Consider the following 15363-nt stretch of genomic DNA (forward strand, 5'->3'; position numbering starts at 1 on the left):
TTAAAGTTCTATAACCTTAAATATATATAGGATAAGCTTGGGAAATAGGCAACAAACTATCAAAATAACTGGGTCACACCAAAGGACAGGAGAGCCAACTTAGAGGGATTTCCACTGGCAAAAATGGAATAAAATGACAAAAAAAAATGCAATGGATTGCCTGACCAGTAGCGCAGTGGATAGAGCATTGACCTGGGACACTGAAGACCCAGATTTGAAACTTTGAGGTTACGCCTGACCTGTGGTGGCGCAGTGGATAAAGCATCAACCTGGAAACACTGAGGTTGGCGGTTCAAAACCCTGGCTTGCCTGGTCAAGGCACATATGGGAGTTGATGGTTCCTGCTCCTCCCCCTTCTCTCTCTCTCTCTCTAAAATGAATAAATAAATAAAAAATTAAAAAAAAAGAAACTTTGAGGTTACTAGTTTGAGTGTGGAATCATAGATATGACCCCCATGGTTGCTAACTTGAAGCCCAAGGTCGCTGGCTTGAGCAAGGGGTCACTGGCTCAGCTGGAGCTCCCATCAAGGCACATATGAGAAGCAGTCAGGCCCTGACTGGTTGGTTTAGTGCACAGAGCATTGACCCAGCGTGTGGACACAGTGAGTTTGATCCCTGGTCAGGGCACACATGAGAAGTAATCATCTGCTTCTCTTCTTCTCCCTCTCCCCATTCTTGCTCTCTTCTCCTCTCACAGCCAGTGGCACGATTGGTTTGAGTGTCAGCTCCGGGCCCTGAGGATAGCTTGGTTGGTCCAAGCATCAACCCCAGACCGAATGGATCCCGGTTGGGGTGCATGTGGGAGTCTGTCTCTGTCTCTCCTTCTCTAACTTAAAAAAAAAAGCAAGCAATGCACAACAAAAGTGCTGCAACTATGAGTTGATGCTTCTCATCTGTCTCCATTCCTATCTGTCCCTCTCTCTTCCTTGTAAAAATAAATAAATAAAGTGCAATGGATTGAAATGCAAATATGTAAAATAGCCAACATATTTTTAATACCTAATCACTTTTACAAATACCATATGATTCTACTTATACAGCATGTGGAATCTAAAGAACAAATTAAATGAACAAAACTGAAACAGACTCAAAGACACAGAGAACAGACTGATAGTTGCCAGAGTGAAATGGAGTTGGAAGAGTGGGTGAAAAAGGTGAAGGGATTAAGAAGTACAAATTGAAAAAAAAAAGAAGTGTAAATTGGCAGTTACAAAACAGTCATAGGGATGTAAAGTATAGCATAAAAAATATAGTCAAGGCCCTGGCCGGTTGGCTCAGTGGTAGAGCGTCAGCCTGGCATGCGGAAGTCCCAGGTTCAATTCCCGGCCAGGGCACACAGGAGAAGCGCCCATCTGCTTCTCCACCCCTCCTCCTATCCTTCCTCTCTGTCTCTCTTTTCCCCTCCCTCAGCCAAGGCTCCACTGGAGCAAAGTTTGCCCGGGCACTGAGGATGGCTCCGTGGCCTCTGCCTCAGGTGCTAGAATGGCTCTGGTCGCAGCTAGAATGGCTCTGGTCACAACAGAGTGACGCCCCGGATGGGCAGAGCATCGCCCCCTGGTGGGTGTGCCGGGTGGATCCCGGTCGGGCGCATGCAGGAGTCTGTCTGACTGCCTTCCCGTTTCCAGCTTCAGGGGGAAAAAAACCAAAACATATATATAGGTATATATATCTATATACCTATATATATATCTATATCTATATAGATATAGTCAAGCCTGACCAGGCAGTGGTGCAATGGATAGAGCGTTGAACTGGAACGCAGAGGACCCAGGTTCAAAACCTCCAGGTCGCCGGCTTGAGCATGGGCTCATCTTGTTTAAGCAAGGCTCACCAGCTTGAGCCCAAGATTTCTGGCTTGAGCAAGGGGTTACTTGGTCTGCTATAGCCTCATGGTCAAGGCACATATGAGGAAGCAATCAATGAACTAAGGTGTCGCAATGAAAAACTAAAAACTAATGATTGATGCTTCTCATCTCTCTCCATTCCTGTCTGTCTGTCCCTATCTATCCTTCTCTCTGACTCTCTCTCTGTCTCTGTAAAAAAAAAAGAAAAAAAAGAATACAGTCAATAATATTGTAACAACTATGTATAATACCAGGTGGATACTATACTTATCAGAAGAATCACTTCATAATTATATAAATATTTAACCAGTAGGCTGTATACCTAAAACTAATAGAAAATAATATTGAATGTATACTGTGATTGAAAAATAAAGTTAAGATCTAATAACTTTTACAGAGTTGCTTTAAAAAGCAATATGTAATTTCTAAAAATAAATAAATGGAAAGAATCAAGCAATTATCCTGCCTTTCCTAAACCAACTATATTTCAGGGTGGCTAAATAAAGAAAACTTTTTCAGCCTGGCCTGTGGTGGCGCAGTGGATAGAGTATAGACCTGGGATACGGAAGGTGCTGGTTCGAAACCCTGGGCTTGCCCAATCAAAGCACACACGACGAAGAAGCAATAAACAACCAAAGTGAAGCAACTCTGAGTCAATACTTCTTACCCTCCCCCCTTTCACCTCTCTCTGTAAAATTAATAAAATATTTTAAAAACAAAGAAAGTTTCTTCATTATAAAAACATTCTAGCTAATAAATACAGAAAAATATAATTAGAAAATAAAACCAATTTTCAACTTCTAGTGAAATAGTGGATCTAGGCAATGACCATCAATAGTTGCTAAAACCATTAAGTGAAAGGCTGAGGCAGAACTTATAATGGGTGGATCAGGGTGACCTGGAACTCACTAGTCAATCTTAACACATCATTAAAAATGAACAACACAATCTCTTAATGCAGGGGTCCCCAAATTTTTTACACAGGGGGCCAGTTCACTGTCCCTCAGACCATTGGAGGGCCAGACTATAAAAAAAAACTATGAACAAATCCCTATGCACACTGCACATATCTTATTTTAAAGCAAAAAAACAAAACGGGAACAAATATAATATATAAAATAAAGAACAAGTAAATTTAAATCAACAAACTGACCAGTATTTCAATGGGAACTATGGGCCTGCTTTTGGCTAATGAGATGGTCAATGTGCTCCTCTCACTGACCACCAATGAAAGAGGTGCCCCTTCTGGAAGTGTGGCGGGGGCTGGATAAATGGCCTCAGGGGGCCGCATGCGGCCCGCGGGCCGTAGATTGGGGACCCCTGTCTTAATGTAATATAATAAAAAGTACACTGTACAACCTGTGATGTATCCTCACTAAAAGAATGGAAGTTAAATCGAAACAAGGCTTTAAATCTAACTAACAGTTCACAGAAGACATAGGCAGTACATGTTTAATAAAACCCCAAAGATGCAAACATCAAATTCAGAATGTAGCAAATTCTACATGATAAATAACCTAATTTCTTTAATAAATGGTATAAACTAAGAAAAGATGAATTCATACATTAAAAGTGACTTAAGAGATATAATCAACCAAATGCAAACTGTGAAACTTGTTAGAATTCCGATTCAAATCATATGTAAAAAGACAATCTGACTATGGGCGAGGGGTATGCAACATAATTTAATGACAAGATAACCTAGACATGTTTTCTTTGAATATATGTACCCTGATTTATTAATGTCATCCCATTAACATTAATAAAAATTTATTTAAAAAAAAAATAAAATAAAAAAAAAAGACATTTTGAAACAATCAAAGAAATTTGAATATGACTGGTTATTTTTTTTAAAGGGTAACTAAAAAACTAAAATCATGATATCTGGAATTTTCTTTAAAATATTCCAGGAAATGCACTGACTGGATAGCTTGGTTGAGTGCAGCATCATCCCAAATTGCAGAGGTTGCTGGTTCGATTCCCATTTGGGACATACAAGAACAGTTCCTGTCTCTCTCTCCCTTTTTCTCTCTCTCAAATAAATAAATAAATAAATAAATAAAAGAAAGAGAGAAATGGAAAAAGTTATTTAAAAAAATATTCCAGGATAAAGTTAGGTGGAGGCTTAAAAGCATTATTGAAGCTAGGTTATGAGTTCATGAAGGTTCATTATGATAGTTTACTTTTCTGTACCTTTGGAAAGTTCCATAATAAAAACTTATTAAAAAAACAAAAATGTAATTCTTTTCCTCTAATAGTTCTACAAAGTTGAGTTATTCACTTATGCAATGAATTCAAAAAGTACTTATTCAGTTCTGATGATGTGCTGGGCACTATTCTCAGCCCTTGGGATATGGCAGTGGACAGGCATTTAGAGATGCTGCTTTCACTGTGAGTACACAGAAGTAATGGAGAACAAAATAAAGCAAAACCAAAACCAAAAAAAGACATTTCCACAAGAAATAAGTTCAATGATGTAGGTACTGAGATAGATTATGACTGGAGGGAGAAGAACAACTTCAGGTAAGATAATCGGCGTGCTGGTAAGCAGGCTCTCCAGTATTGAAAAATAAAAATTACTTATTTCTAATATTTGCCAGTTTCTGTGGTATAAATACTCACATGCCAATTTTCAACTACTAATGTGAAGTCACTGACCATGGTTTTGGGAGAAGATGCAGTTGGTTCCCATGAGCTGGGATGAGCTGACTGGAGCATAACCTAGGTATAAAATGGTCAGGAAAAGCCTGCATTTCTAGCACAGGGAATTTAAAAGATTTTAAAAGATCCCAAGGTAGAAACAATCTTAATGGATTCATAAAACAGAACAAGTAACATGGTTGAAATAGAATGAGCAAAAGAGAGAACAGTTAGAAAGACGGGAAGAAGCCAGACTATGTAGCTAGCAAAAAGACAGTCCTTCCAAAGCTATTTATTCAACAGTCCCTCTTTTTCCCATTGACCTACTATAGATAATAACAACATGATGGGTTGGAGTTAGGGCCAGGGAGAGAGTATGATACGAGAGTGTGATGATGTTAGTTCTTTTATTTGTGGGATGGGTCAAAAAAATATATATATATATTTGTAAGTAAGAAGAGACTTAAAAAGCAGCAGAAAAAGTGGGAAAAACAAATAATAATTTAAGATGACAGAATGGTTCAAATATGTCAATAGTACCGATAAGTATAATAATGCAAGTAGACTAAATTCACTAGTTAAAATAAAGATTGACAGATTGGATAAAACACCAAAAATCCAGGCATATACTGTTTATAAGAGCCACAATACAAGTACATGCAAGGGCTGAAAGTAAAGGAAAAAGATATTCAGGCAAATCCTAACCAAAAGAAACTTGATACAGTTTTATTATTATCAGACAAATAATTTTTTAAGAGAAAAAAATTTATTAGGGAATGAGAAGGGAATACCAAAAGGCCATTCACCAAAAAAGTATAACAATTTTAAACATACATCTATTGTTTATAGTTGTCTTTTTGTGTAAGAAATTAATTCCAAATTTAGTGGCTTAAACAACATACACTATTCTCAAAGTTCTTATGTGAGCTAAGAATATGGGCATGGCTTAGCTGGGCCCTCTGCTTCAGTCTCCCATGAGGCACCAATCAAGGTTCTGCCAGGACTGTGGTCTCAATGTGAAGGCATTGGGAAGATTCACTTCCAACCTCACTCACATTGTTGTTGGCAGAACTCAGTTCTTTTCAGGCTTTCTGGCCAAAAGCCTCTTTCAGTTCCTTGCCACATGGGTTTTTCCATAGGATAGCTTATAGTATGGCAGCTGGATTCCCTCAAAACAAGCTATCAAAGAGAACCAAAGAGCTAGTGCAAGAAACATATCATAGTCTTTTTGTAATCTCATTTTGCAAGTGACATTGCTTTTGCTATATTCTATTAATTAGAAGGAGTCATTAAGTCTAGCCTTCACTCAAAAGAGAAAGGATTACACAAGGGCTTGAATACAGGAAGAAATGAACATTGGGAGCCAACTGACAAGCTGCCTACAGCATCCATCCATCCAGCAGTCCATCCATCCATCAGTCCATTCATCCATCAGTCCGTCCGTCCATCCACCCACCCACCCATCCATCCACCCACCCACCCACCCATGCCTCAAATATTTGAGGCAAAAATGGACTGAACAATAGTGAGAAATTGATAAATCTGCTATCACACATGGAGATTTTTAATATATTTCTTTCAATAACAGATAAAGAAAACAAAATAAGCAAGGGTAAAAAGATGTTAAATATACAGGGAAAACTTACTAGAAGTTATGTACTAGGTCTTAGACTGAATAAATTTCAAACAGGTATGATATAGTCCATGATCGTGATCAGTAAAAACAATTCAGTAAGAATTTATTTATAAAAAGATAAATTAAAAAATCCTTACAAATTTGGAAATAAAAAAAGCATACTGCTAAACAATTCAAGGATCAAAGATTACAATACTTAAAAATTGAGTTTCAATGAAAACATTACCTATTGAAACCTGTATGATCCAGCAAATGTAGTAAAAAAAAAAATTATATGAGTTAAGTAGCTATTTCAGGAAACTAGAAAGACAGCAGAATAAATCCTAAGAAAATAGAAGGAGCCTGACCTGTGGTGGCGCAGTGGATAAAACGTCGACCTGGAAATGCTGAGGTTGCCAGTTCAAAACCCTGGGCTTGCCTGGTCAAGGCACATATGGGAGTTGATGCTTTCTGCTCCTCCCTCCCCTGTCTCTCTCTCTTCTCTCTCTCTCTCTCTCTCTCTCTCTCTCCCTCTCTCTCTCCTTTCTAAAAAAAAAAAAATGAATAAGAAAATAGAAGGAAAAAGGTAATGATTACTCTACTAGTTGTCTTTTGGTTAAATGGCCTATTCTGCTTTAGGTAGATCTTGTGTAAACAGCAAATAGATAAATTTTTCAAAATCCGACAATCTGTCTTTTTGTCAAGTTTAGTCCATCAACTTTAGAGACTGATATACTTGGACTGGATTCTATCGTCTTTTTCTATTTGTCCTTCTTTCTCTATGATACATTTTCATTTTCCCTTATTCCATTTTTTCTCTATCCTCTCTTGAAGTTTCTACACTCCATTTCTATTCTTTTAATAATTACTCTTGAAATTTTACCACATATTTTACTTTAAAAAAGTTAAGTAAATTAAACAATAGCTTGTTATACTCCCAAATAAGAAAAACTTTCAAACACATCAGAACCAACTCTCTCCTCCGGACTTATATATTTATATTATTTTCCAATAATTCGAGTAGTCTATTTTTTTTCTACTCCACAAATAAAACACTAAAATTATTCCATAGAGAAAATATTGACTTGGGTCAAGGGCTATGCTTACTATTTCATTTGTTCAACAATCTTGGTTGCATTTCAGAGTACTAATCTGCTGGGACCATTTTCCTTTTACTTGAGATACATTCTTTAGAATTCCTTTTGAGGAGGGTTTTTCAAACTCAGCACTATGAAATTTCAAACCAAAACATTATCTGTTGTGGGGGAACTGTCCAGCAGAGGTTAGAATGTTTAAGAGCATTTCCTGGCCTCTACTCACTAGAGGCTACCAGCATCTTCAGTAGCAACAATAAAATATGTCTCCAAATATTCATAAATATCCCCCAGGGAGCAAAACGGCCCCTAGTTGAAAACCACTAGTTTACAGCAAGACTTATGAAAAATGTCCTCAACTTTTATATACCTATAAATTGCCTGTACTCTGCCTTATTCCTGTGTGTCTTGTTAAGCATAATTCTAGGATAATTTGCAAACATTTAAAAACATTATTTGTTATCTGTTCTGCTGTTGAGAATATTTCTGTCATTCTGTTCTTTGATAATCTGCCTTTTCTCTGTGGCTGCTTTCAAGATCTTTAAAAAATGCTGTGCAGCTTTCATTAAGATATATCTAGGTGTAGTCTTTTTTTTTTTTTGTCCATACTCTTCATGTTTCTAATTTACTGTTAACCCTCTTCATTTTTATATCAATAATTACATATTTTTTCTCTTTAGAAGTTCCATTTATTTCCTTTTTCTCTAAACAGCCTTTCATTCCTAAGTATGCTCATTTTCCTAACTGCACCCTTTACTGACTTGCCATTTAGTAATACCGTATCCCAGGCTCAAGACCACTTCATCCCTCTTGAGGGTTAAAGGAGTAGGAGTCCCAGCTTCAGCACATTATTTCCCTGCTGTTCAACAGCCTTACAATACTGTTGCTATAAAAATCTCGACTCAGAACATTCCTGCCCCATCCTGCTGCCTGCTGGTCTAAGCCACCTCCCAGCAGCTCTGGCTCCCTTGCTGCAGTCCTGGCACATCTATGTTTGGGGTTATTCAAGTCTCAAGTTTCAAGTGCAACCACCTTAACTTTCAGACATTCTGGTCCTAACTGTTTCTGGCCTAACTCCCATTTGCTTGCTTGCTGATTATTTTAGGAGTGAAAGAATATCTCTGGAGTCTTCATCTACATTTATGAGACCAAGGATACCTTTAAGATTGTCCAATCAGCCTGACCAGGCGGTGGTGCAGTGGATAGAGCATTGGACTGGGATGCGGAGGATCCAGGTTCGAGACCCTGAGGTCACCAGCTTGAGCATGGGCTCATCTGGTTTGAGCAAAGCTCACTAGCTTGAGCCCAAGGTCGCTGGCTTGAGCAAGGGGTTACTCGGTCTGCTGTAGCCCCCCAGTCAAGGCACATATGAGAAAGCAATCAATGAACTAAAAGTGTCGCAACAAAGAATTGATGCTTCTCATCTCTCTCTGTTCCTGTCTGTCTCTATCTCTCTCTCTCTCTCTGACTCTCTGTCTCTGTCAAAAAAAAAATTGTCCAACCAAAGGCCTACTTGTAGTGGTGGTATAGAATGGGAGGGTCCCATAGAGCTCCTGGTCAATCAGGCAAGGAACAAAGCTCCTGTTGAAAGTGGTTTTTTGAAGGCATGGATCAATCAGGCATGAAATCAGAAGTGGTTATATGGAAAGGCATCCATCAGTACTTCGTGGGAAATCATGTTGCTTTAGAGAGGTGTACAGCCTTCAGAAGGTTGCATCACCACTGTGGCCCCAGGAGATCCCAAATGGAATAGGAGTTCTGAAGTTTGAATAGCAAATAACCTTACTCTGCAAAAACCAAGAACTTAACCCACATACTAGGGCTATTTAGTTTTACTCAGAATTCTAAGATTCCTTTGGAGGTTACCTAGTGAGATGGGCCTCAGTAATGCTTTGAATTAAACAGCCCACAGAATAACTATTATGTTTCTTTTTTCTCATTCTACTATCCAAATTATGCTGATATTATGAAACTCACTGCTGGGTGTTTAATTGTACAATTCAAATGAAAACTGATAGGTGTGCCATTGCTTCTATTGAAGACTTCAGATTTCCATTTTTTTAAAAAAATTTTATTTATTGATTTTAGTGAGAGGAAGGGAGAGAGAAAGAGATAGGGACATCAATCTGTTCCTCTGTGTGCCCTGACTGGGAACTGAACTGGCAACCTCTGCGCTTTGGAACGATGCTCCTACCAACTGATCTATCTGACCAGAGCCAGATTCCATTTCTTATGACATAGGGTTTTTTTTGCAAATAGAATGTCTTACTCTTTATAAAAATAAAAACTTAATTTTGTGGTGCTATACTTCTATAATATTGCTTTTGTCAACTTACACTTACACTACAGTTTGGGCTTACAGTGAATCTCAGATTCTTCCCTATCCTCCTGACCTTGTTAAACAGCCTTTTGCTGGTCTGAACTAGGCAGGAAAACAGTAAAGTCCTTAATTTCCCTTGACATAGGTTTGGGTTTCAATTGTGGGACTATGTGAACATGAACGGTCTTAAATGTTAAAAATTATGTTTCTGATTTTTTAAACATTCTTTTCTTTTTCTTTCTTTCTTCCTTTCCTTTCTCCTTCCTTCCCTCCTTGCCTCCCTCCCTCCATCCATCCATCCCTCCCTCCCTTTTCTTTTCTCTCTCTCTCTCCCTTCCTTCCTTCCTTCCTTCCTTCCTTCCTTCCTTCCTTCCTTCCTTCCTTCCTTCCTTTTCTCTCTCTCTCTCTCTCTCTCTCTCTCTCTCTCTCTGTCTGAGACAGATTAACAGACAGGGAGAGAGATGAGAAGCATCAACTTATACTTGCGGCACCTTAGTTGTTCATTGATTGCTTCTCAAACATGCCTTGATCGGGCGGCTCCAGCTGAGTCAATGACCCCTTGCTCAAGCCAGCAACCTTGGGCTTCAAGCCAGCAACCTTGGGCTTCAAGCCAGCAACCTTTGGGCTCAACCAGTGACCATGGGATCATGTGCTCAAGCTGGCAACCCCGCACTCAAGTTGGTGAGCTTACACTCAAGTTTGAGGTTTCAAACTTGGGACCTCCGTGTCCCAGTTCGATCCTCTATCCATGGTATCACCACTGGTCAGGCTTAACTTTATTTTTCAATTACAATTTCCATTCAATAGAATTTTGTATTAGTTTCAGGTGTATAGCATAGTGGTTAGATAATCGCACACTTTACAAAGTGTTCCCCTGATATTTCCAATACACACCTGGTACCATAGTCACTTCCCTATTACTGACTATATCCTAATATTGTACTTTACATCCCCATGATTATTTTGCAACTACCATTTTGTACCTCTTAATCCCTTCACCTTTTTCATCCAGACTCCACAACCACCCTCCCATCAGGCAATCCCCAGTTATTCCTTGTATCTACCTATGTCTGTTTCTATTGTTTGTTCATTTGTTTTGTTCCTTAGATTCCATATGTAAGTGAAATCATATGATATTTGTCAGCATAATACCCTCTAGGTCCATCCATGTTGCAAATGGTTAGATTTCATTCTTTTCTATGGCCAAGTAATATTCATTTGTGTTTGTGTGTGTGTGTGTGCGTACACGTTTGTGTGTCTCCCAGATTTTTTATCCACTTGTTGAAGAAACTATGTCACTTGTTTAGTAGTTTCTGATGGTTTGAATTTTGATGATGGTATGCATGTGATGTTTAACATTTTTTTTAATATTTCCTATAAATTGGTAGTTGGGTCTAGAGGCTTAATTAAATTGGTAGTTGGGTCTAGAGGAAGGAGAAGGAAAACTCCTTCATTGTGGTATTTTGGTCTTCTTTTAGGAAGAACAACATCACCTGGTTGTCTTTCTTTTTGAGATACCTATAACTATTGATGATTGATGCTTAGATCCACTAATTTATGAGGGGTTAAAAATGGTGATATTCTGAATGTATTCGTCTTTCTTTTGTTAGTTGAAATACATTTACAAAAAGACATTCTTCTAATATCCTATTTAGTTATCCATTGGTATAGTTAAAGGAAAGAGAAATATCATATTTCCCTATGTATAAGATGCACCTTTCCCTGAAAAATTTGGGGTCTGAAAACTGGGTGAGTCTGATACAGTGGTTGTAGATTTTTAAACTTGCATTTCCCTCTTTTTTTGTGCTTGTTTTTGCACTCATTGTTGAAGGCAGTGATTCGTCATCAGATACAGATGAGGACAAGCTAATGGATGGGAGTTTGAGGAGTTGTATGAATTTTATGATGAATAAAACGAGTTCAATAACTTTATGTAATACTTTTTTTTCCTCAATTTTGGGCCCCAAAATTAAGGTGTGTCTTATACATGGGGAAATATGCTTCATTTTTATACCTTATTAACCAATTCTCAGAATTATAAATTGGTTCACTAAAATACTTCATTGGTGATCAATAAGTTTTTTAAACTTATTCATTATAAACTCCAATATTATGAATTGAAATATTGGATATGTTTCAAATCACATGTTTCTCCTATATCTATTAAGATGATTATATATTTTGATTATAAATAGATTTTTTTAAACTTCTTTATTTAAAAAAATTTTTTTTATTTATTCATTTTAGAAAGGAGAGAGAGAGGGAGAGAGAGAGAAACAGAGAGAGAGAGAAGGGGAGGAGCAGGAAGCATCAACTCCCATATGTGCCTTGACCAGGCAAGCCCAGAGTTTCGAACCGGCGACCTCAGCATTTCCAGGTCGACACTTTATCCACTGCGCCACCACAGGTCAGGCTAAATTGATTTTTAATGGTAAACCAACCATGTCTTTCTAATAGAAACCCAACCTGGTCACAGGGACAATTTAAAAATATATTGCTTGATTCTGGTTGCAAATATTTTTATTAGGATATTTATATCTGTGTTCATGAGTAAAACTGACCTATACTCTTCCTGTATTGTCACTGTTAAGTTTTGGTATTCAGGTTATGCAAGCCTCAAAATGAGTTGGGAGTGTTTACTTTTGTTTCTATTTCTTAAGAGCAGTTGTTCAAGAGTAGTATTATTTTTCCTTGAATGTTTGGTAAAAATTATAAAAATGCTAAGGCCCACTTACTCATTTGCTTTCTAAAATTTTTTACATTGAAAATCACACACACACACACACACACACACACACACACACACACGCAGAGTGAGAGAGACAGAGAGATCATAAATCATAAGTGCAGAGCTAGATTCTTTATCACATCAGCTGTGTCACCCTTTCATACGTCTCCTCAGCCTGACCCTGAGTTTTGCAAGATATCTGATGAGTCAGTGAGAACAGCAGGTACATTAAAATAGCTGTACCCTGTTGACAGGAAAAACACTTAGAAGGCCTGGAAAAGGCTATTGTAAATTCCATTCAGCAGGCAAGCAAGGCAAACGAACCAGTTTTTCACCTACTAGGCCAAATTATCCTAAATGTGGTGTTTTTTTTATTTTTATTTATTTTTATTTTTTATTTATTCATTTTGTTTTAGAGAGGAGAGAGAGAGAGAGAGAGAGAGAGAGAGAGAGAGAGAGAGGAGAGACAGAAAGAGAGAAGGAAGGGAGGAGCTGGAAGCATCAACTCCCATATGTGCCTTGACCAGGCAAGCCCAGGTTTTGAACCGGCGACCTCAGCATTTCCAGGTCGACGCTTTATCCACTGCGCCACCACAGGTCAGGCCCTAAATGTGGTTTTTATAAAGAGCTGGCAAGATTAAAATTTTTTTTTGCTTGTGATGAGAAGAAGTTTTTTTACAAATTTTATTTATTGATTGATTTTAGAGAGTTGGAGGAGGGAGAGAAAGGAAAGGAGAAAAACGAAGAGAGGGAGAGAGTGGGAAGGAAGAAGAGGGAAAAGAAAAGGGAGAGGGAAATAGAAGGGGCAGAAAGGGAGAGAAGGGGAAGGAGGGAGAGAGAGAAACACTGATTTGTTGTTCCACCTATGTATGCACTCATTGGTTGATTGTTAAATGTGCCGGACCAGAGATCAAACCCTCAACCTTGATGCTCTAATCAACTAAGCTACCCGGCCAGGAAAAAGTGGCAAGATTTCTTTTTTTATATTAACTGAGAGGTGGGGAGGCAGAGAGACAGACTTCTGCATGCACCCAACTGGGATCCACCCGGCAAGCCCCCTATGGGGCAATGCCCTGCTCATCTGGGGCAGTTGCTCTATTGCTCAATAACCAAGCTATTTTAGCGCCTGAGGTGAGGCCATGGTGCCATCCTCAGTGCCCAGGGCCTACTTGCTCTGAATGAGCCCTGGCTGTGGGAGGGGAGGGGAAGAGAGTGAGATTGAGTGAGGAAGAGACAGAGACAGAGAGAAAGGGGAGTGGGAAGGGTGGAGAAGCACATGGTTGCTTCTCCTGTGTACCCTGACTGGGGATTGAATCCAGGACATCCATACGCCAGGCCAATGCTCTACCACTGAGCCAACCTGCCAGGGCCAAGAGGTAGCAAGATTTTAATTCAAACTACCAATGCCTTTTCTGAGAACTATAAGGTAATTATAAAATATAACAAAATATCATCTTTTACTTTTTTGCAAACACACAAATATTTTTTTAATAAACCAGTCTTTTTAAGGATTTTAAAGCTGTAGTTAAGACAAAGATATTTAAGATGGGAGACAGAAGATGGTGGTTAGTAAAAGCATGAGAAAAAAATAAAATACAATCTGACCTAATGAGCCCAGGAGAGAGAGGCCAGGATAGCAAGCAGGATGAACTTACTTGAGAATTTAGCCAGAAGACTCTGAATAAATTCCCAGGTTTAAAATTGAATGCAATTGTAGGTAACCAAATGTCTAGAGAAGTCTCTCTGAAAATACTATTTTTTTAGCTAATACTAAGAAAACCTTTCCTTCACAATCCCATACTATTTCTTTTTCCCAACAATTCATCTGCAGTCTTTTATTAAAAGTGCTTAACTGGAAACAAAATCCAGCTTAGTGACACTGGAACAGTGCCAACACTCCCAACATACATTTCATTAGCCAAGTCCTTCCCTATCTTCATTATACACCTGTTCCTGGTCAGATGATGAACTAATTACTTTCAAATGTCTCTACCAGTCAGCCATGAATCAGACAGGAGCAATTTAATGGTTTAGGGGAAAATATACTTTTCATGGTATAACAAAAATTTTTAATGAAATCTTAACTATCCCTGTTCCAAATATGACATTTTTAAACAGAGAAGACTCATTTTGAACATTTTTTTTCTTTTTTTATATTTAGAAATTAAATTTAACAGGGTGACTGATCAATAAGAGTACACAGGTTTCAGGTAAACATTTCTATAGCATTTGAACTGTTGATTGTGTTATTTGCCTATCACTCAAAGTCCAATCATTTTCCATCACCGTATATATGTCCCTCTTTACAGTTTGAACATTATAAATAAACTATCTAATATAAAAGTATAAAAAGGAATGGTGACAGCCCCAATACCAACAGGCTAGGACCCTGTTGATAAATTTCTAGCTATATGTTTATGTCAAGTCATTTACTTAACAAATATCTATTTAATACCCAGGGTGTCAGGTACTGTTCCAGCACATAAACTCACTCAAAGGAATGAGAAGACTAGAAATTTATGCCCTTAACCTTGAAAGAAAAGAAACGAGGTATCACAGTTTCTTCAGCTAATACTCTGAACCTTTAATAAGCACACAAGTCAAGTACTTCCCCTACTTCAAACATTTTGATACCTTATATTTTTCACAGCTGCTTTGCACATATTCAAACAGCTAAAAAAACCACAAAAACTAAAAGTTCAACAATATACAAATCAAAATAGGCCTCAAACCAAAAGATACGCACACAAAATGGCTGTTAATGTATTTAAAATACTTACTTGTAATTAATGAAGTACAAATACAGACAGATGCCATTTTCACTGATTAGATAAAGAAAAAATTTTATGATTGAAAACACCTACTTTTGATGATAGGGAGCCGAGTATGCCTCCATACTCTTTATTGGTGGGAGTTTAAGTTGATGTATCATTTACAAAATGTACATACCCTCTGAGCAAGGAATTCATCCCTTAAGAAATTTATTCTACAAATATACCAGCAAAGGGAGTACAAGGATGTATGTACAAGATGTTCATGGCAACGTTATTTGTAACAGTTAAACAGTTGGAAATAACTTAAATGCTCCTGAATAAGGAACTGGCTGAGAAAAAAACATAGCA

At 38.0% G+C, this 15363-nt stretch overlaps 1 protein-coding gene across 5 annotated transcripts in view; it reads right to left on the minus strand.

Annotated features, from left to right (window-relative positions):
• The window catches only part of SLC12A6 (solute carrier family 12 member 6), a 107015-nt gene that overhangs the window by 36970 nt on the left and 54682 nt on the right, over nt 1-15363 (minus strand). The window lies entirely within an intron of this gene.

Source organism: Saccopteryx bilineata, chromosome 4, assembly GCF_036850765.1.
Source record: "Saccopteryx bilineata isolate mSacBil1 chromosome 4, mSacBil1_pri_phased_curated, whole genome shotgun sequence".
Classification (NCBI taxonomy): Eukaryota; Metazoa; Chordata; class Mammalia; order Chiroptera; family Emballonuridae; genus Saccopteryx; species Saccopteryx bilineata.